The sequence below is a fragment of the Lepidochelys kempii genome, chromosome 24 (genome assembly GCF_965140265.1).
Source record: "Lepidochelys kempii isolate rLepKem1 chromosome 24, rLepKem1.hap2, whole genome shotgun sequence".
NCBI classification, from domain to species: domain Eukaryota; kingdom Metazoa; phylum Chordata; order Testudines; family Cheloniidae; genus Lepidochelys; species Lepidochelys kempii.
The window spans coordinates 8,551,185-8,571,210 of record NC_133279.1 but is presented as its reverse complement, the minus strand read 5'-3'; the positions used below and the strand labels follow the sequence as shown (position 1 = coordinate 8,571,210).

General features: G+C 52.2%; 1 protein-coding gene across 5 annotated transcripts in view; it reads right to left on the bottom strand.

Annotated features, from left to right (window-relative positions):
- Positions 1–7,738, bottom strand: part of PI4KB (phosphatidylinositol 4-kinase beta) — a 59,111-nt gene extending 51,373 nt beyond the window's left edge. For 2 of the 5 annotated variants that reach the window (XM_073323376.1, XM_073323379.1), the window contains exons 1-2: positions 7,629–7,737; positions 4,350–4,472 (exon numbers count right to left, since the gene is read on the bottom strand). The gene's annotated coding sequence lies outside the window, so the exon portion shown is untranslated. Of the gene's footprint in view, positions 1–4,349; positions 4,502–7,628 lie in introns of all 5 variants that reach the window. The other 3 variants (XM_073323380.1, XM_073323377.1, XM_073323378.1) reach the window with 3 other exon arrangements.
- Positions 7,739–20,026: the final 12,288 nt, after the last annotated feature.

Below are 20,026 nucleotides of genomic sequence, written 5' to 3'. Positions count from 1 at the left end.
TGACACCTATAAGGTCCAGGCTAGATGCTGAAATTAGGACCATGGCTACCTGGAACTGGCTGCATTGTGTGAATTCCCAAGTTTATTCCTTACCTCTATAAATCCGCAGAAAAGAAGGACAGACTCTCCCACAATACCCAATGCAGCACAGTTTGCTGTGGTGCTAAGAACCACGGGATGTGCCCACGAGAGAGAGGTAGAGCCAGTAATGGCACCCAGGAGTCCTCCGTCCCAGTCTCCTGCTCTAACTACTAGCCTGCACTCCAGGAAGTACGATGTAAAAACAATAGGACAGGAACAGTAAAGGATGGACTGTCAATGAGTACTCAGGGACGCCTTAATATAGGAATCGTAGTCGATGTGTCCTTCTGAGCCTTTGTGGTGTGCCACAGCAAGGTCAAAGGAAACCTGTAGTTGATAGATCTGTGGACACCATGTAAAATTAATCCAGCTATTTTCCCACTGAATCAATAGGGTCACCACATACATGCATCAAAGCAGTACACCAAAACTCTAATGCACCTGCCCAGTAGCTGCTTTTCTCAATCAATAATTGCGCGGGGGTTTTATGCTCTATTGTAGGAGCCAGAAAGAGTATCAGCTAAAGAGACTGCTCACCAATGGCTTGATCCCACTTAGCTACTCAGCACCAAGTACCTCATTTCAGCACAAGCACAGTGGCTGGTTTTGCAAGTCGGCACTAATAATGCACTACGTGGACCACAAATCAGGACAGAGCTCCAAATAGTTTGACAAGTGGGCTGAAGTTTCTGCTACAGTCTGACCTCATAAAAATGCTCGGGTTAGAAGCATTTGACATCTCGTCACGGTTCTGCAAGGTTTCATTTTATGCTGGATTTGATTCAGCCAACTCTGCATTACTTAAATAGTAACAAGTCTGGGGCTCATGTGACCAGGACGAGGCATTACTCCTAAATTTGGATTAAAACGGATCTACTCTGCAGGGTATGCCACAAGGAATAATGACAAATGATCTCAAAGACATTATAGAAATGACTAAGAAATTGCTGCTCCACAGTCACATGAGGGATACAGGCTAGCAGTAAACTCCTTGCACAAAGACCTCTGCACCCAAAATCTCTGTTAATAGCAAACTACTAATACTTTGTCCTTCTGTAGCACTTTTCAGAGGACTGAGGCCCTTTATTCATTTAGCTTCCCTACCCCACTCTGAAGAAAAGATCCCATGCTGGAGTGGAGAAACGAAGGCAACCTGACCAAGATCACAAAGGAAGCCACATCTCGTGACTTGCAGATCTGTACCATAAAACCATACTTCCTTCATTCCCTCTCCACGAGTTATAACTTGTGATGAAAAATAATTAAATCCAGTGACTTATTTTTAAAATTAATTTTTCCATAATAAAAAAATGTTGTGGTCTGATTTTCAGAGGTACTGCACTACCCCAGCTCTCTCAGTGCTCAACGAGAGCTGCAAGGGCTCAAACTCCTTTGGAAATGGGACCTTAATGTCCAGACTAAGCAAAATTATGAACAAGTCAGATCATCTCACAAGGCAGAGTTTGAGACCCACCATAAACATATTTAACTGCAGCAGCAATTCTATCAACTTGCTACTCTCAAAAACACTTCAACAATAATTTGCTCTTCTCTAGCTCCTTCATCTCCAAGTACTTTGCAAACATTAATCACCAACCTCTTTTTAACAGAGATAAATCAAAGCCTGGTCTACACAAAGTTAGGCTGACCCAGCTATGCTGCTATGGGGTATGAAAAATCCACAGCCCTCAGCAACCGTCACTAATAACTCTAGGGTACACTGTGCTACGTCAATGGAAGAATACCACCTCTCGAGGAGGTGGATTACCTACGCTGACGGGAGAACCCTTCCTGTCAGCATAGATAGTGTCTACGCTGCAGCTGTGCTGCTGTAGCTTTTCAAGTGTAGACAAGCCCTATGGTACAGTGGTGTAATCTGGTCTGGCAATTCCTATCTAGAGCAGCAGCCTGTCTCCAACAATGATCAGTACCAAGCGTTTCAGAGGTAGAAACCCTGCAGCAGGTAGTTATGGGCTAAGTTTCCTGTAAGCTGTGCAGCTGCATGGCATCCTTCTTAGCACCACACAGGCGCTCAGGGAACCCGCCCAGGGACTTGCCATGGCCGGAGTGCGCCCGGCCCCAACTCAGCCACAACTGGGGCGCCCTGACCCAGCCCTGCCACCACGCCCCTCCCCTGGCCCAAACATAGACACAGCCCAGATCTGCCAGGGGAGGGGCACCTATCCTGTGACCCCAGCCCCGGAGCTGCTGCGGTAGGGAGAGGCATCTCTCCCCCCTAGCCCAGGTGCTGCATGCGGGGAGTCCTCTCTCCCCACCATAGCTCCGAGCACCCTCCTGCACCCCAACCCCTTCATCCCCGGCCCCACCCGAGCCCGCACCCCCAGCCAGAGCCCTCACACCTCTGCACTCCAACCCTCTGCCCCAGCCCTGAGCCCCCTCCCACACTCCAAACCCCTCAGCCCCACCCCCACCACATGAATTTTGCTATGTGCACCAATATGAAGGTGATGTGTCACACATCACTTCCATATTGGTGCACATAACAAAATTCATTCTGCACATTCAGCCTGCCCCAAGGGAGTTTCCTCTTAGCCCCCCAATAGTTAGAAGATTGTTTATGCCCTGAAGCTTGAAGTTTATAACCCTTCCAAAGCTCTTGCGTGTATATATATATTTATTATTTTAACAAGAATATCCTGAGTTATCAATATTTGAATTAAGAGGTGAAGTGACTTGCACAGAGTTAGTCCAAGAGCTGGGAAGAGAACCCAGTGGATCAAACTCCCAGTCCCCTGCTCTGACTGTTATAATGCCTCTGACAGGAATGGCTCATCTTTAGTTGTTCCAAACATGGAGACCTAAATTTAGCAGCAATCTAAGGACCACAAGACTGGAGTTTCTACTAAAGTCACATTCGGATTTCCAGAAGAGAAGTCAGTCTTATTACTGGAGTTTTCTATTTCCACCAAGTGGAAGCTGCAGTCTTAGGCCCTGACCCTGCAGCTGGATCCACACAGGCAGATCCCCTGCACCCACGTGAACCACGGACTTCAATTATCATTACTAGATGTGGACCACAGTTAGCACAGAGGGCAATATAAATATAGCACATTGCCCAGCTCATAAAGCCAGAGTAGGTGAAATCTCTCAGCTTTCCTAAACATTAACAAAACCATTAAGACAAGAGAGCAGAATGACCTGAGAAGGGGCTGGGAGTAAGGATCCCCTGGTCCCGTTCCCAGTTCTGCAATTGACTTGCTCTGTGACTTTGGGCAAATTATTTCACACAGCTGTTCCTCAAGTTTTACCATGTGTAGAATGCTTTGAGGTCCTCAGACCGAAGCTGCCATGAGAGTGCAAAGTATTACCTGTGTCTAGATACCAGAAGGTGAATGAATGGACAGGGCAATACATATTGACCATTTGATTGTAACGCCTACAGAACTATCAACTTGGAGCATCTTCTGCAGGAACAGGTCAGAAGAACATAAGAACAGCCATACTGGGTCAGACCAAAGGTCCATCTAACCCAGTATCCAGTCTTCTGACAGTGACCAATGTCAGGTGCCCCAGAGGGAATGAACAGAGGTAATCAGGTGATATCAGTGCTGCTGATATACTGTCTACCATGAAAATCTAATGTTAATAAAAACTGCCTCTGGGAAGGCCACTTGCCTAGCATATCAAATAATTTTTAAAATCCTTAAGTAGTTCTTTCAGGCATTTTTACAAAGCACAGGAAGGACAAGATGGCTCAATGGATTGGTTATGGACTACAAAACCCTCCACATCTAAGCTGTTCAGATTCAGCCCTGGTCATTAACAACTGAAAGATGTTACCTGAGGGTCGACAGAATGAGCTGGGGCGGGGGGGGGGGGGAAAGAGGTCTGAGTCCAGTTCCTAAAAATCTATTATCATATCAGAAAATGCAGCACTACAAGGATTTGCAGCAGATCAGTCAATGACTGACAAGAATACAGGCCTGTCAGGACTGACAAGTCATTATAATGGTTAATGTTGAGATCAGGATTAAAGCAAAGCATAGGAGATGCTTGTATTGCCACTGTCCATTCTGTACCTGTTAAAGGGATATTCACAGGACTTTGGTCTCTGGGCACCAAATCAATCCAGCATCTTTCACCAGCACCACCATCTGTTTCTCTCTCTCTCTCTCTCACACACACACACACACACACACACACACTCACTATATATTTCTCAGAGATTATGAAGCATTTAAAACAGAAGGTCTGATTGCTTGGGGATAACGAATTACGAAACGACAATCCATCAGTCTGTTGCATACCTGGTGCAATCGTATCCAACACAGCAGCTTCTCCCTCCTTGAATGCATGCACACCAATATGATCGAGCTATTCATCTTTGACAATGCGGACTCAAGTGGATTCCCAGAGATGATTCTAATCAGCTGTTTGAAGGAGGGGAGAAAAAACGATGCTACTCAGGCATAAAAAGATTCCCTTGTAACTGAAATAGACCAAACAAGCCCTGGTTGCTGCTTGGCTGCATTCAACAACAATCCATAGCTGTTTGAATAATAAATACCAAACACGTGTAAGTCTGCAACCCAGTTGAAACCATGGACCCTGGAAAACCAGCTTTGTCCATCCCCCAGTACACCCAGGGCAGAATCCCTCCTCCCCAGCTTTACAAGACAATTAAGGCTCCATCCAACCCTTTAAGTTTTCTCTTTTTCAAAAGAAGGTGAAATTTGGCTGCTGCAGTAAGAGACTGGTTACAAATCACATCAGAAAAAGGCAGGGCTAACCACATCACAGAGAACAAACTCTTCTGGAGTTCATAGGTCTGGGGGCGAGGGGGCAGAATTTATTCAAAGCAATAGCTAGAAATGCCAACACAAGAATCACCACTGCCTCTCCATCCCAGCAACTGGAAGGAAATTAAAAAGACACCAGAACAATTCCTGTCTCCAGTCCCAGCTTTGGGGAATTTCTTTTTGCCCTGGGCTGTTACTGTTAGTGGCATTTACTGGGGGAGAGACAGAAAAGACTTAGCACCAGCTATGCCACCATAAGGAATTACAAGCCCGTTCACTGAGTGGGAAGAAGGGGGGTAACCACATGAAGTGGGGACCACCCCAGAAAAGAGAAGGATAAAATCCCTGGAAAACGGAGGTGGTTACACAAGGGCAGAGAAATTCAATCACTGGAAGAAGAATCCCAGAGAGGCTGCCTAGATAGAGGGAGGAAACTATAACTCCACAGGAGACAGTGCAGGAACTGGAGAATACCCCAGGAAGGGGAGTAAATGGGGTGGGGGGGACAGGAGGGGTTAGTTATGAGAAAATCCCAACAAGGGACAGCTAAGCATGAGGGGCCTGGATGGCAGCCCCTGCAATGGGGAGAATAGGAGAGATTTCACTATGGGAGGAGGAGGCAGGGGGGCTCTCTTAGGAGCAACCTGGGGGAAAGGCTTCAGGATGTCCTAGTTGGGGAGGGGGACAGCTGGAGATGGGGCAGCACAGAGATTTCAAGAGTGGCAGCAACCTTGGAGTGAAGGTCGCATGAGGGGTCCACAGGAAGACACAGACATGGGGGAGGTGGGGGAGAGGAGAAGGAGGACGTTTTAGTGACCCCAATGGAATGGGTCCCACTGGGCAGGGGGAAGATGGAGGACCTATAAGGGGGACTCAAAAAGAGGAAATCAGGGGATGATGAGGGGCTCTAAGGGGGATGGTTGTGGGGAAGGCTGAAGAGGGGGCTGTAGGGTGAACTGGAGGGGGGACAGAGTGGGGGAAGGGGACACCGAGTGAGGGGAGTGAGCAGGCTGGAGGAGGTGAGGAGAAGCTGGGGAATGAAGGGGGACCCTGGCGGGTGAGGACAGGGGGAGGCGAGAAGAATTTAAAAAGGAGATAAGGGGGAACTGGAGGGAGAAGGGGGAGGGGACCCAGAGAGGGAGGTGGGGAAAGTGGGGGGGCAGGGGATCCAGCGGGGGGAGGGGAATGCTGTGAGGAGTGGGGAGCCCGGGGGGCCCTCAGGATGTGCTGAGGGTGGCAGGGGACCCAGGGAGGGGGTTGGGGGAAGCGGGGAGCCAGGGACCCAACTGGGGGGTGAAGGTAAAGTGGGGGGCCAGGGATCCAGCAGGGGGTTGGGGGGAAAGAGGGGGGCAAGGGACCCAGCGGGAGGGATGCTGTAAGGAGGGGGCCCGAGGGGAGGAAGTGGGGGGCCGGGGACCCAGCGGGGGGGGGGTTACTGTGAGGAGGGGGCCCAAGGGGAGGAAGTGGGGGGCCGGGGACCCAGCGGGGGGGGAATACTGTGAGGAGGGGGCCCGAGGGGAGGAAGTGGGGGGCCGGGGACCCAGCGGGGGGGGAATACTGTGAGGAGGGGGCCCGAGGGGAGGAAGTGGGGGGCCGGGGACCCAGCGGGGGGGGGTTACTGTGAGGAGGGGGTCCATGCGGGGACCGAGCGGGGGGCCGGGGACCCAGCGGGGTGGGGAATGCTGTGAGGAGGGGGCCCGAGGGGAGGAAGTGGGGGGCCGGGGACCCAGCGGGGGGGGTTACTGTGAGGAGGGGGCCCGAGGGGAGGAAGTGGGGGGCCGGGGACCCAGCGGGGGGGGAATGCTGTGAGGAGGGGGCCCGAGGGGAGGAAGTGGGGGGCCAGGGACCCAGCGGGGGGGAATGCTGTGAGGAGGGGGCCCGAGGGGAGGAAGTGGGGGGCCGGGGACCCAGCGGGGGGGGGTTACTGTGAGGAGGGGGCCCGAGGGGAGGAAGTGGGGGGCCGGGGACCCAGCGGGGGGGGTTACTGTGAGGAGGGGGCCCGAGGGGAGGAAGTGGGGGGCCGGGGACCCAGCGGGGGGGTTACTGTGAGGAGGGGGCCCGAGGGGAGGAAGTGGGGGGCCGGGGACCCAGCGGGGGGGGTTACTGTGAGGAGGGGGCCCGAGGGGAGGAAGTGGGGGGCCGGGGACCCAGCGGGGGGGGTTACTGTGAGGAGGGGGCCCGAGGGGAGGAAGCGGGGGGCCGGGGACCCAGCGGGGTGGGGAATGCTGTGAGGAGGGGGGCCCGAGGGGAGGAAGTGGGGGGCCGGGGACCCAGCGGGGGGGAATACTGTGAGGAGGGGGCCCGAGGGGAGGAAGCGGGGGGCCGGGGACCCAGCGGGGTGGGGAATGCTGTGAGGAGGGGGCCCGAGGAGAGGAAGTGGGGGGCCGGGGACCCAGCGGGGTGGGGAATGCTGTGAGGAGGGGGCCCGAGGGGAGGAAGTGGGGGGCCGGGGACCCAGCGGGGGGGGTTACTGTGAGGAGGGGGCCCGAGGGGAGGAAGCGGGGGGCCGGGGACCCAGCGGGGTGGGGAATGCTGTGAGGAGGGGGCCCGAGGGGAGGAAGTGGGGGGCCGGGGACCCAGCGGGGGGGGGTTACTGTGAGGAGGGGGCTCGTGGTGGGGGAAGTGCGGGGCGGGGGGCCCGGGGGGGGCAGAGGAATGACTGAGGGGGGCCGGGGACACAGCGGGGGGGGAAGTGGGGGGGCGCGAGGGGTCCCCGGTGGGGGTGGGGGGAGCCCTGCGGGAGGAACTCCCCTCCCCCCCCGCCGCGGAGCCCGCCCTGTCGCTCACCTGCCGGCGGGGGACGCGGCTCCCTCCCCAGCCGGGACCCGCCGGCAGCAGCCGCCGCAGCCTCCACACAGCAGCAGGCCCCAGCTCCGGGGCTGCCCGCCGCGCCGCCTGAGGGGCCTTCACACCCACCCCCACCACAGGGACGGGGAAAGGCGCCCCAAAAATTACCGCGCCCCCAAGCCCCAGAGTCCCCTTGCCGCGCGCTCACGGGGGGGGGCCCTACCCTCCTCCTCGCGGGGGGGAGTGCTAGGACGCAAGGACCCCGGACACCTATAGAAACCTATGCGCTCTGCAGGGGTGGCTACTTCATTGCCTGATCAGAAAGGGGCCCAGGCGAGTCCATGGCTCGGGCAGGCTGCAGCTGGGGCAGCCGGGGGGGAGCTGGGGGCGTTGCACAAGGGAAACAAACTTGCATGTGACATAAACGCAGCAAAGATGCGTCCCCGCCTCCCTGGGCTCTGCAGGGACTCAGAGGGGAGTTGTGGCCAAAGAAAGAAAGAAAGAAAATTGTGCAAGTTTGGGCACGTTTCAATATTGCACTAAAAAAAATCCCTTTCTTCAGCAGCCATAAACTTTGCAATGTTAGTTTGGGGGAGGGGGTTACCCACAGTTTTTCAGAGGGGTTTGGTCACGGTACGTGGAACGGGTTCCTCTCCCACCCCTTGTATTTTTGTTGTTGTTTGCTCCAGTTTTGTAATTGAGGGTGGCTGTGGGATTAGAAACTCTACCGGTTTTAGTGTTTGTCATTTTTTTTCAAGGGGGCATAATTTTGGGTTTTCATGAACCATCCATTTTGCCGGCTTTTTGTTGGGATGTATTTTTGGTAGCTAAAGCCTTGATCCTGCAGAGACTTGCGCAGTACTTTGCTATAAGAAAAGGAGGACTAGTGGCACCTTAGAGACTAACCAATTTATTTGAGCATAAGCTTTCGTGAGCTACAGCTCACTTCATCGGATGCGTACTGTGGAAACTGCCCACAGACTAACACGGCTGTTACTCTGAAACCTGTTACTTTGCTATAGGCATTGTGGGTAATAATAATACTTTACGACAGGTTTCAGAGTAACAGCCGTGTTAGTCTGTATTCGCAAAAAGAAAAGGAGGACTTGTGGCACCGAGTTGTCACTTTGGATGGGCTATCACCAGCAGGAGAGTGAATTTGTGTGGGGGGGTGGAGGGTGAGAAAACCTGGATTTGTGCTGGAAATCACTTTAGATAAGCTATTACCAGCAGGACAGTGGGGTGGGAGGAGGTATTGTTTCATATTCTCTGTGTATATATAAAGCCTGCTGCAGTTTCCACGATATGCATCTGAGGAAGTGAGCTGTAGCTCACGAAAGCTTATGCTCTAATAAATTGGTTAGTCTCTAAGGTGCCACAAGTCCTCCTTTTCTTTTTAATAATACTTTAGTTGTTATCTAGTACTATTCATCAGTAGACCTAAAGGTGTTGTACAGATGAGAGCTGTATCATTTCCCCCACTTTATAGAGCAGGGAAAGGAGGGTAATAAGATAACAAGAATTTTAGTTATAAGCTAGGGACGCATCAACTAGAAGTAACGGAGGAGGAAAAGGACCTTGGAGTATTGGTTGATCATAGGTTGACTATGAGCTGCCAATGTGATATGGCTGTGAAAAAAGCTAATGTCGTCTTGGGATGCATCAGGAGAGGTATTTCCAGTAGGGATAAGGAGGTTTTAGTACCGTTATATAAGGCACTGGTGAGACCTCACCTGGAATACTGTGTGCAGTTCTGGTCTCCCATGTTTAAGAAGGATGAATTCAAACTGGAACAGGTACAGAGAAGGGCTACTAGGATGATCCGAGGAATGGAAAACTTGTCTTATGAAAGGAGACTCAGGGAGCTTGGCTTGTTTAGCCTAACTAAAAGAAGGTTGAGGGGAGATATGATTGCTCTCTATAAATATATCAGAGGGATAAATACCAGAGAGGGAGAGGAATTATTTAAACTCAATACCAATGTGGACACAAGAACAAATGGATATAAACTGGCCACTAGGAAATTTAGATTAGAAATTAGACGAAGGTTTCTAACCATCAGAGGAGTGAAGTTTTGGAATAGCCTTCCGAGGGAAGTAGTGGGGGCAAAAGATCTATCTTGCTTTAAGATTAAACTCGATAAGTTTATGGAGGAGATGGTATGATGGGATAACATGGTTTTGGTAATTAAATATTCATGGTAAATAGGCCCAATGGCCTGTGATGGGTTTTTAGATGGGGTAAGATCCAAGTTACCCGGGAAAGAATTTTCTGTAGTATCTGGCTGATGAATCTTGCCCATATGCTCAGGGTTTAGCTGATCGCCATATTTGGGGTCGGGAAGGAATTTTCCTCCAGGGCAGATTGGAAGGCCCTGGAGGTTTTTCGCCTTCCTCTGTAGCATGGGGCACGGGTCACTTGCTGGAGGATTCTCTGCTCCTTGAGGTCTTCAAACTACAATTTGAGGACTTCAATAGCACAGATATAGGTGTGAGGTCTTTTTTAGGAGTGGTGGGTGAAATTCTGTGGCCTGCATTGTGCAGGAGGTCAGACTAGATGATCATAATGGTCCCTTCTGACCTAAATATCTATGAATCTATGAATCTATGAGGGGAAGTGATTTGCCCCAGGTCACCTGGCACACCCCAGAATAAAATCCACATTTCCCAACCTAGTTCAGCACTCTAGCCACTAGACCACACTGCTTGTTGCTGTAATACTCAATAGGACAACCCACAGTGTGTAAAGTTAAGCATGCTAGCAGAGCCCAGATCCTCCAAATACATACATGCTTAACTTTACTATGATGAGTGTAATGCTTAATTTGTAATGAAAAAGGTATTGGGGCTCAGGCAATTTTTTTACATTCATAACTGATGCAGCAAGCACAGAGATGCCAGGGCTATGAACTGCTAAGCCTAGAAGTGCCGGGGCTTAGCCCTGGCACAAATTAACCACTGGATGATTAGCTCTATTGAACTCAGTGAAGCTGCAGATAGGAGTAGAGTTAAAGCATGTGTGTAAATGTTTGTAGGATCAGAACCTAAGTTGCTGGTTTGACTTGCAGTTGCAGCAATGTTTGGCCGGTCATTATTATTTGTAATTTCATTATTCTATTATTATTATTCATCAACTTTGGTGTTATTAATTATTTGAATGGTGAAGGTTGGTATGAATATTGCAGGCTCTGGTGTGCATTTTCATTTGTATTTTGGATCACAGTATTTTACTTTCTACAGTTTTGCAATTTTGGATTGCTGCTAAATTGGCATTTCCTAAGTCCCAAGTTCTGTCTCAGCTCAGGGTGAAATTTTCAAAATGCCTAAGTGATTTAGGCACCTATGTGCCATTGACTTTCAATTACACTTAGCTGCCTGAGGCCCAGAGGTCTTATGTGCCTAAATACCCTTGAGGATTGGCACCTCAGGAGTCTGTCTCTTTTGAAAATGACACCTAGAGCTGTATGCATGAAGTGGCAGTAAGTGACTTAGATGCTTTTGAAAATTTCACCTTTAACAGGAATTTGTTCCCACAATGTTGAAGGCTGGGTTGTCCCCACATCTAATTTTTGTTGCTGCGGTTTTCATTGGGAGCTCGTACTTGTCAGAGTTTGGCAAGGTGAATTGGAAATGTGCAAGTGCCAGAATATTGTGATTTCACATCTACTTAGCGGTAGGTAGTGCCTAAAGATCCACAAGGTTGGACCCCACTGGGCGGAGGGGTTGTATTAATATTAAATGATAGCCCACACCCCAAAGAGTCTACGATCTAAAAGACAAGACAGCAGAGGCAAATGAGAATATATATTCCCCCTCTTGTTCCTGTGCAAGGCGGTACGTGGCAGCAGATCTGCAGTAATAATTGAGTTCATATACCAGGTTGATGGGCACACCGAAAGTAGAGACTGAGACACAGATGAGATGAATTGTTCTACTGCTCCTTCTCAGACTCAGGGTTTATTTTTGAATAGGGAGATGTGTAGCCAAATATAAAGATGCTTGGCTAGTGGTGGGTCTCCTAGGTCTTTGAGTTGCTTTATTATATGGTATTTCAATTTATGTGTTGTTAAATGCTGGATGCTGAAGAATACTGAGCTAAGGCCTCGATTGTGCAAAGACTTAAGCACAGAGTTAACTTCATGGGCCGAGTCTAGTCCCAATGGGACTAAAGCACATGTTTAAATGCTTTGCTGAATAGGAATAGATTTAAATGTGTGTTTAGGTCACATGGGGCCATGGTGATTCGGTCTCCTATCTTGTAGCCTAGGAACACACCAAACCACAGTTGCTTTGTAACATCTCTCACTGTGTGAAGCTGACCCTTGTGTGTATGTTGTTAGGATGGCAGCCTCTGAAAAATCCCATAGCCATGGAAATACAGCACCTCTGGGGTAGGTGAAAACATGACTACTTGACATGGGGAGGAGGGAAGAGCACAAACCACACACTTGTCCAAGAGCACAAACCACACATCTTCTGCCCTTATCAAAGGTGCAAGGACAACCAGCAGGAAGTCTAACTCACTCTCAGCTGTCTGTGAACCCTCTGAAGCATGAATCATTCAGTCACACTCAAGAGCCTGATAATAACAATAAAGTTTCCTAATAATACTTAGCTTCCATCTAAGTACTTGACATCAGTAGATCTCACAGTGCTTTAAAGGAGGTCACTGTCATTATCTCCATCCCTTTGTTACATATGGGGAAACTGAGGCACAGAGCAGTGACTTGCCCAAGGTCATTAGACCCTAGGACTCCTGAGTCCCAGTCCAGTATTCTAGCTGCTAGGCGAGACTGAACCATGTCTCCCTTGCCACGGAGTGCACAAATGTGGGAGTCTGTTTCTTTCTCTGGGAGAAGATTCCCATCCTTGATCCCCTCTAGTGGGGAGACAGGAGCTCAGTCTGTCCTCGGCCCCTTTGCTAAAGTGGACAGCGAGTGGGGGAGCAGTTAGTGACCTTAGTGCTGGTGATCCGGATGCCGATTGCTACCAACCCGGGCAGGACTCGAATCTGTGTCCATTTGGCCTGTGGGCGAGATGAGTTCTGTGAGTCTTAGCCCAGTTCATGGTGAAGAGCGGTTCCTGTTGTCTGGGGGCTCTGCAGGGAGTCCCAAGGATTACGTGGGAGGCCAAACTTCCCTCTCCGCCCAAGGAGTTACTCCTGGATGAGCTGGGAAGGCGGGGAAACTGGCGCTCCCATTGCCTGCACTGGTGCTGTACAGTGGCACCTCCTAGCTCAGCAATCAGCCAGCTGGGCCAGACTCTGAAATGAGCTCAGAACATCGGGACCATCCAGCCATGCTGGGAGCTGCTGCCTGAAAACCTGGCCCTTGCCTGGGTGAGCTGAGCTCTGGGAAATCTGACCTTGATGGTGGGAGCTTGGAAAGGAGATCCGAGATTCCAGCAAATGGGACCTTCCCACCCCTACCTCACCAGGCCCTTTGCTCAGCCGACATGAGTGCAAAAAAACCCAATGACGCCTGGCCTAAACCTGCCCGGCAGCTGGGGGGTTAAAACCAGCCCAGCTATTTCTGGCTTCCAGAACAACTTTTCCATGGTAAGTTAAATGAATGAACAGGGCCTGACCCCATAGGTTGGGCAGCGGCAGCCGCACAAACAGCAGAGGCAGCTGCCAGACATCGCAATGCTTTCCAGTAATGGCCACGCTACCTTAGTTACCCTCCCGAGTCTCCTACCCCCAGCAGAATGCCAGCAGCTGGCGTTGCCCCGGAGTGCGCACCGAGCCTCAGGGACTCATTAGCTAATGTTCATGAATGGCTGCAGTGATTCTATTCAGAGTCACTTGGGAGCCGTTCTTATTTTGGTCCGAGGCTGCCGTCTCGTCACACGACATTGGTAAAGGCCCCGTGGCTTGTGGAAAAAGCCTGTGTGAGGTGGTAGCGGGGTCCCTGCTTAACAGAAGGGCATAGAGGTGGGAAGGGACTGGTCTAGGGTCACACTGCACATCAGTGGCAGAGCTGAAATTAGAACCCATGGATCCTGGTGCCTCATCCCTTGCTCTGGCCATTATGCCATGCTCCCTTCTAGAGGTGGGGGCAGAACCCAGGCATCCAGCTGCCCAAGCCCCTGCTCTAACCACTAGACTCTTCTTCCCTCACAGAGCGGGGAACAGAACCCACCAGTCCTGACTCCCAGCTCCCATATTCTAACCACTAGCTCCCCACTCCTTTCCCAAAACCCAGATATCCTGACTCCTAGCCGCTGCTCTAACCACTAGACCCCACTCACCTCCCAGAATTGGAACAGAACCCAGGACTCCTGGCACCCTGTCCTAGCCTGTGCTTTAAGCCACAAACCCATCCTCCCACTCGAGAGGTCAGGTCTGACCTACATTCAAAACTCGTTCTGCTGGTTCTCGTGCAGGGATCGGAGAGCAGAGGGGAATCCCACGCCACTCAAGAGCACTAGGCGTTTCACTGGAATGTCCCAGGGTTTCCCACAGAAGCGCAGCAACCCCCAAGAAGAAGGGCTGGGTCTCTTTGGAGTGAATATCTGAGGGAGCTGCTCCTAACCGGCTCTCTGGCTCCTCGTCTATGACTCCCTGCAGATTGGACTTCACAGGCAATAGTGAGCTGTGCTCAGACTGGCCCAGTGCTACGGTTAATAATCATTTGCAATGTTATTAAGTGTATTACAGTAGCACCCAGATGCCCCAACTGAGATTAGGGACCATGGTGGCAGGCAGTGCTTAATTTGTGCCAGAGCTTGCCAGGGCTGAGCCCAGGTGCCTCCGGGCCTGGCAGGTCAGAGCCCCGGCGCCTCCGGGCCTGGGAGTTCAGAGCCCCGGCGCCTCTGGTCTGGGCAGTTCAGAGCCCCAGCGCCTCCGGGCCTGGCAGGTCAGAGCCTCGACGCCTCCGGGCCTGGCAGATCACAGCCCCGGCACCTCTGGGCTTGGCACATCAGTTATGAAAGTAAAAAAATTGCTTGGGGCCCGGCACCTCTTTTATTACAAATTAAGCACTGTTGCCTGACCATCCAGCAGCACGACAGGTGGGTTCTACCTGGACGTACCGGACCATCCAGCAGCACGACAGGTGGGTTCTACCTGGACGTACTGGACCATCCAGCAGCACGACAGGTGGGTTCTACCTGGACATACCGGACCATCCAGCAGCACGACAGGTGGTTCTACCTGGACATACCAGACCATCCAGCAGCACGACAGGTGGGTTCTACCTGGACATACCAGACCATCCAGCAGCACGACAGGTGGGTTCTACCTGGACATACCGGACCATCCAGCAGCACGACAGGTGGTTCTACCTGGACTGTCCAGCAGCAGAGCAGTGGTTAATGTGTGCCATTCACCACAGAATTGGGAGCCCAGGAGCAGTATCTCACTCCAGGCCCTCAGGCTCCCTCCACATCCCTGGCCTGATGCAGCTGATCGCCTCTGAGCCAGAGCAAGTCCTCCCAGGCTGCCCTTAGGAGGGGTTTCCAGTGTGGGGGAGCCACCTTCCCAGGAGAGTTCCTTCAGATAAGGCGGGTCTCTCCAAGGACTTTGCTAATCTACCTGACTCATTGGGGAAACAATGATTCACCTCCCACGGTGGATCACCCCGCAGGGCGGGGCAGGAGAGTAAAGCACCTACAATTACCAACCTCCCATGCCCCACAGCGGCCCCTTCGCTCCCATCCCCTTTACGCACCAATCTGCCTGTAAATAACACCAGGGACGCAAATCAACCTTCCCCCCACACACACCCAGCTGCTTTGGGGAAGCATCTTCTTGCCTGGATCTGTGCCCCTCCCCGGGGCATTTGGGAAAGCCGCAGGGCTAAGTTGCAGGCAGGGCACACAGAGATTTTTAGGGGCCCAGGGCAAAGACCTGAAACTGAGGCACTCCGCACCCTGCAACGAGGACTCCTGTCCCACAGTGCTGGGCCCAGCTCCCCGGACAGGGGCAGCCGGACCAAACCTGAGCAGCGCTGTGACACTATGCACCAGCTCACTGTGCGTCACTCACTCAATTTCTGCAGGTTTGGGGCCCTCTCAAACGGTGGGGGGCTGGGGCAAATTGCCCATGTTGCCCCCCACCCCTTCCCCCCCCCACACACACACTCCTGGGCAGCCCTGACTGCAGAAAGGGATCAGGATGGAGAGGGGAGAAAACCAAGGAGGGGGCGGTTATTTGGGGGTGGCCCAGGTTAAAGGGAGCAAGGGGGAATGGGTAGGATGGATCTCAGTGACCCAGCAGGATAAATCAGCTGATGGGAGATGCAGCGAGGTCAGGGGAGTTGGGAGAGGATTGAAAAAAGAACTAGATAAGTTCATAGCCAGGATGGGCAGGGATAGTGTTTGCCAGGAGCTGGGAATGGGCAACGGGATGGATCACTTGAGGATTGCCTGTTTTGTTCATTCCCTCTGGGGCACCTGGCACTGGCCACTGTCAGAAGATAGGATACTGGGCTAGATGGACCTTTGGTCTGACCCACTGTGGCCGTTCTTATGTTCTTATGACAGGATGAGCGAAAAGAATGGATCACACCTGACTGCTCTTTGTCACCTGACTTAATACATGACGGGACAGTACCCAGACAGGACGGTGATGAGGGCAGGGTAAGACCCTACATAGAATGGAATGGGCCTTGGACTGGACTCAGGACACCTGGGTTCTATTCCTGGCTCTGCTATGGACCTGCTGGGTGACCTTGGGCAAGTCCTTTCCCCACTCTGTGCCTCAGTTTCCCCTCCCATCCTGTCTCTATACAGACTGTGAGCTCGCCAAGGCCAGGGCTGTCTCTCATTCGGTGGCTGGCGCTTCCCTGGCGTCTTCCTGACGTCCCACTCGAGAGCAGTCTGGGGACTGGAAGCAGCGCAGCCTCCGGCAGAGCCCATTTCCTCTGCTCAGAATTCGAAACCTTGTGTGTTGGTGTGGGTGTGTGGGGCTGGGCGGGCGTAACGCATCTCTGTGGGTGAATAGGCCTGAGCGCAAAAGTGTGAGCTACAGAGAGTCTGTGAGTGAAGGGTGAGACCCTGATAAGGAAACGTGTGCATGTGCATATGTGCAGGCATGTGTGCACACACGTGTGTATATGTATATGTGTGTGTGCAGGAGGGTCATAGGAGCCTGCTGTACCGTAGCCAGTCACCTGTTCAGATCTGCTGTTCTAACACCAGGGGGAGCATGGGGCCTGGCTGCAGTGATGGATCCACCCCAGAGCTGGTTCGGGGGCTTTTCTGGTCAATGACCAACATTCCCCTCCTTAACCCAAGAGCTCTCCCTGCACCTGAGCCAAGCAAATTCCTTTGGCACAATCCAACTCCTGACTGGAAGAACCAGAAGAGCAGGAGATCGAGCTGTGTGTGTGGACATGGCAAAGTCAGGCAGGTTCTTCTTCAAGTCACTTGGCCCACCTGGGCTGGCTTTGGCCATGGGCCTGGCCCACCTGGGTGTGGGCTGGCTTTGACCAATACAGCTCTGGGCCTCCCTTTGCCTGGCTCAGCGACAAGGCTCCTGCCCCTCCTCGTGAGTAATTAGTGTTTGCAAAGTCCAGGGGAAGATCATCCATGTTGGGCCTTTGAGGAAACTGAGGCACGAGGAGGCTGAGTGACTGGTGCCAAGGTCACCCAGCAGGTCAGTGTTAGACCTGGGACCAGGGCCCAAAAATCCTGACTCCCAGACACCAGCTCTAACCACTAGACCTACTCATTCCCTGTGGGAAGGGGAGCTGTGGGTCAGGCCTGAGAGGCATCGGTAGGGCTGTGTGCGGGTAGCTCAGGACTGGAATAGTAGGGGTTTGGGTTTGGGAGTGAGGGGCATTGCCAGGGCTGTTGATTGGGGGCAGGGAATCAAGGGCTGGAAAGGTGGGGAAAGGCTGTGGGTCAGGACTGAGGGGCATCAACAGACACAGGAGGGAGAGAGAGTGTGTGAGTGTGGTGTAGAGCCCAAGGCTGGGGTAACAGGGGGCTGCAGGCTGGGATTGAGCGGCACCAGCAAAGCCGTGTGGGGAGAACTGGCCTGGAAGTGCAGGGGATTTGGAGATCAGGACCAAGCTGCATTAACCGAGCTGTGCACGAGGGTTTTTTTGGGAGGGGAGGGGGAGCTCGCACAGCACCCACCCACCCCACACATTGCTCTTACCCACCCCACACATTGCTCTAACCTGGGCTATCAGCCCCCTGAAATCACCCCTCCCCCACTGCACTCAGCCAGAGACCAGGTGCTCACACGGCTTATGGTTTTCACCCCAGGAGGAAGAGTCAGTTTGCTCCCCGCCCTCCCACCACCCCAGAGCAGCTACTGAGTGGCCTCACCAGTCCTTCAGGGGCCTGGGTGGCTCCTGAGTCCCCCAGCCTGGCAGATGCAGGGGCCCTCTGCTGGGGACGGGCAGTATTGAGCCCTGTGCTTCAGCTCCCTTGCAAAGCTCATTCTGCCCAGAGAGGGACTGCACTGTTAATTAAAGTCCGTGGGCCAGGGGGGTATAAATTTAGGAACACATGCTCTCCTCACCCCACAGCTGACCACTGGGCCCTAGGATCGAGGTTGGAACCTGTCGGTCACGTAGGACCAGAACTTTGAGCTGTTACAATGAAGTCGGCATCAGTCGGAAAACGTGCTCCTCTTGAAGCCCCACCATCATCTTTCCCTCCCTGTGGGATTCACATCCGATGAAGTGAGCTGTAGCTCACGAAAGCTCATGCTCAAATAAACTGGTTAGTCTCTAAGGTGCCACAAGTACTCCTTTTCTTTTTGCAAATACAGACTAACACGGCTGTTACTCTGAAACCAGTCCCGTCCTTGTCGCACTGCGACAATGGAATAGTTAATGCTGACATTTAAAGGGTCCCTCGGCTTTAGTATCAACAGCCGCAGGGGGATTCACAGCAGGTGGGGAAGTTCACACCTCTCTGAGCTCAGGCTGGCTGCAGCTTCAGGCAGCCACGGGGCGGGGGGGGGGGAATCAGCTACACTCCCTTCAAGTCTGGATTGTTATTGACACACTCCGCGAGGGGTGCACTCTCACCTTTTCTCCTTAAAATCAAAGCGGAGATGCTGCAAATGTGGCCATGTGGGCCACATAAACACACCATGCAGGCTGGATTCCCAAGCCTCTGACCCACCTGGCCCCACAACAGAAAATGAGCTTCTAAGATACAGTGTTTTAATTTTTTTTTTTAAATTGCAAATAAAACCAAACATACTGAGCCAGGGTCTGGCATATGTGGGGGAAATTTTCCAGTTCACCTATAAGTCCATCTCAGAGAAAGCAGATTATAAACCCTTAAAGGGCAAAAGCTTGTAAACTCTTTGGGGCTGTCTTTTTCGCCTGTATTTGTACAGCACCTAGCACCATGGGTGACTGGGGAGCCCAGGTGCTCCCATAATTCACCTAATAAATTATACTACAGCTGTGACTTTTATCATTTGCTGGCAGGAAGGGAGAATGGAAGCAAAGTGCAGTACTGACTTCTGAAGGCTTGTCTACATGGGGCGTTATTCTGGAATAAGAGTGTCCACACAGAACATTAATCAGGAATAGTTAATCTGTTTTAAAGTCTCACTCTACTTTAATCCTAATTAACTTTCATGTGTAGCCAGACTCTGAGACAACAGCAGGTTGTGCTGGTTACTCCCTGTGATAACTAACTGGATTCTTTAGCTTGCTAGCGTCCAGAGGAAGTTAGTAAGGAAGCCTCTGTTCCGATCAATAGTCTGAGACTCTACCCAGATGAGTGGTGAGACAGAGGGAAAAGCTCCATACAAGAGGAAGAAAGTCACTCCACCTGCTGGATCCCTTGAGAACCGATTCTGGGCTCCCTGCTGTCCATAAGCATTGGTTCTCAGATCCACAGGGGGAGCCTACTCACTGCTACTCCGCTCTCCTGCCTGGGCAAACGCTGGAAGAACAGTTTCCAGTCCCCCCCACGCAGGACAGTATGGAGGACTTTATTCATGATGCAGACAAAATGTCCCTGCCACTGGTTTGGTGTAGCCCCCATACTGGGGCTTGCAGCAAGTCCAGGGGCACCATATACCAAGCACCCCTCTGCATGGCGATGCTAGAGGCTGTCTAATGCATTTGGAGAGCGATTGCTCAGCCAGCCCATGACTTAAATCTCCTGTGGAGCAATGGGACACCTGGGGAGGGTATATCAGACAAAGAGAATCCAAGAGGTTCCTCCTTATTCCCCCCGGTTAGCTGTGAGCGCAGGCCGAGCCGGCTGGTGGTGGAAATGACAGCTGTTCATCTGTACTAGCGCTTCCCGTTCTATGCAGCTGGGCAAGCTGCATCAGTGCGAGGGCAACACTAGGAGATCAACAAAACACTAATGTAGACAGGGCCGGGGTGAGCACAAAAGTCAGTGAAACAGGGACATCAGGAGAGCGAACACTGAGCTAGTGAGAGGGGACGGGGGTGTAATCAGTTTTTTTTA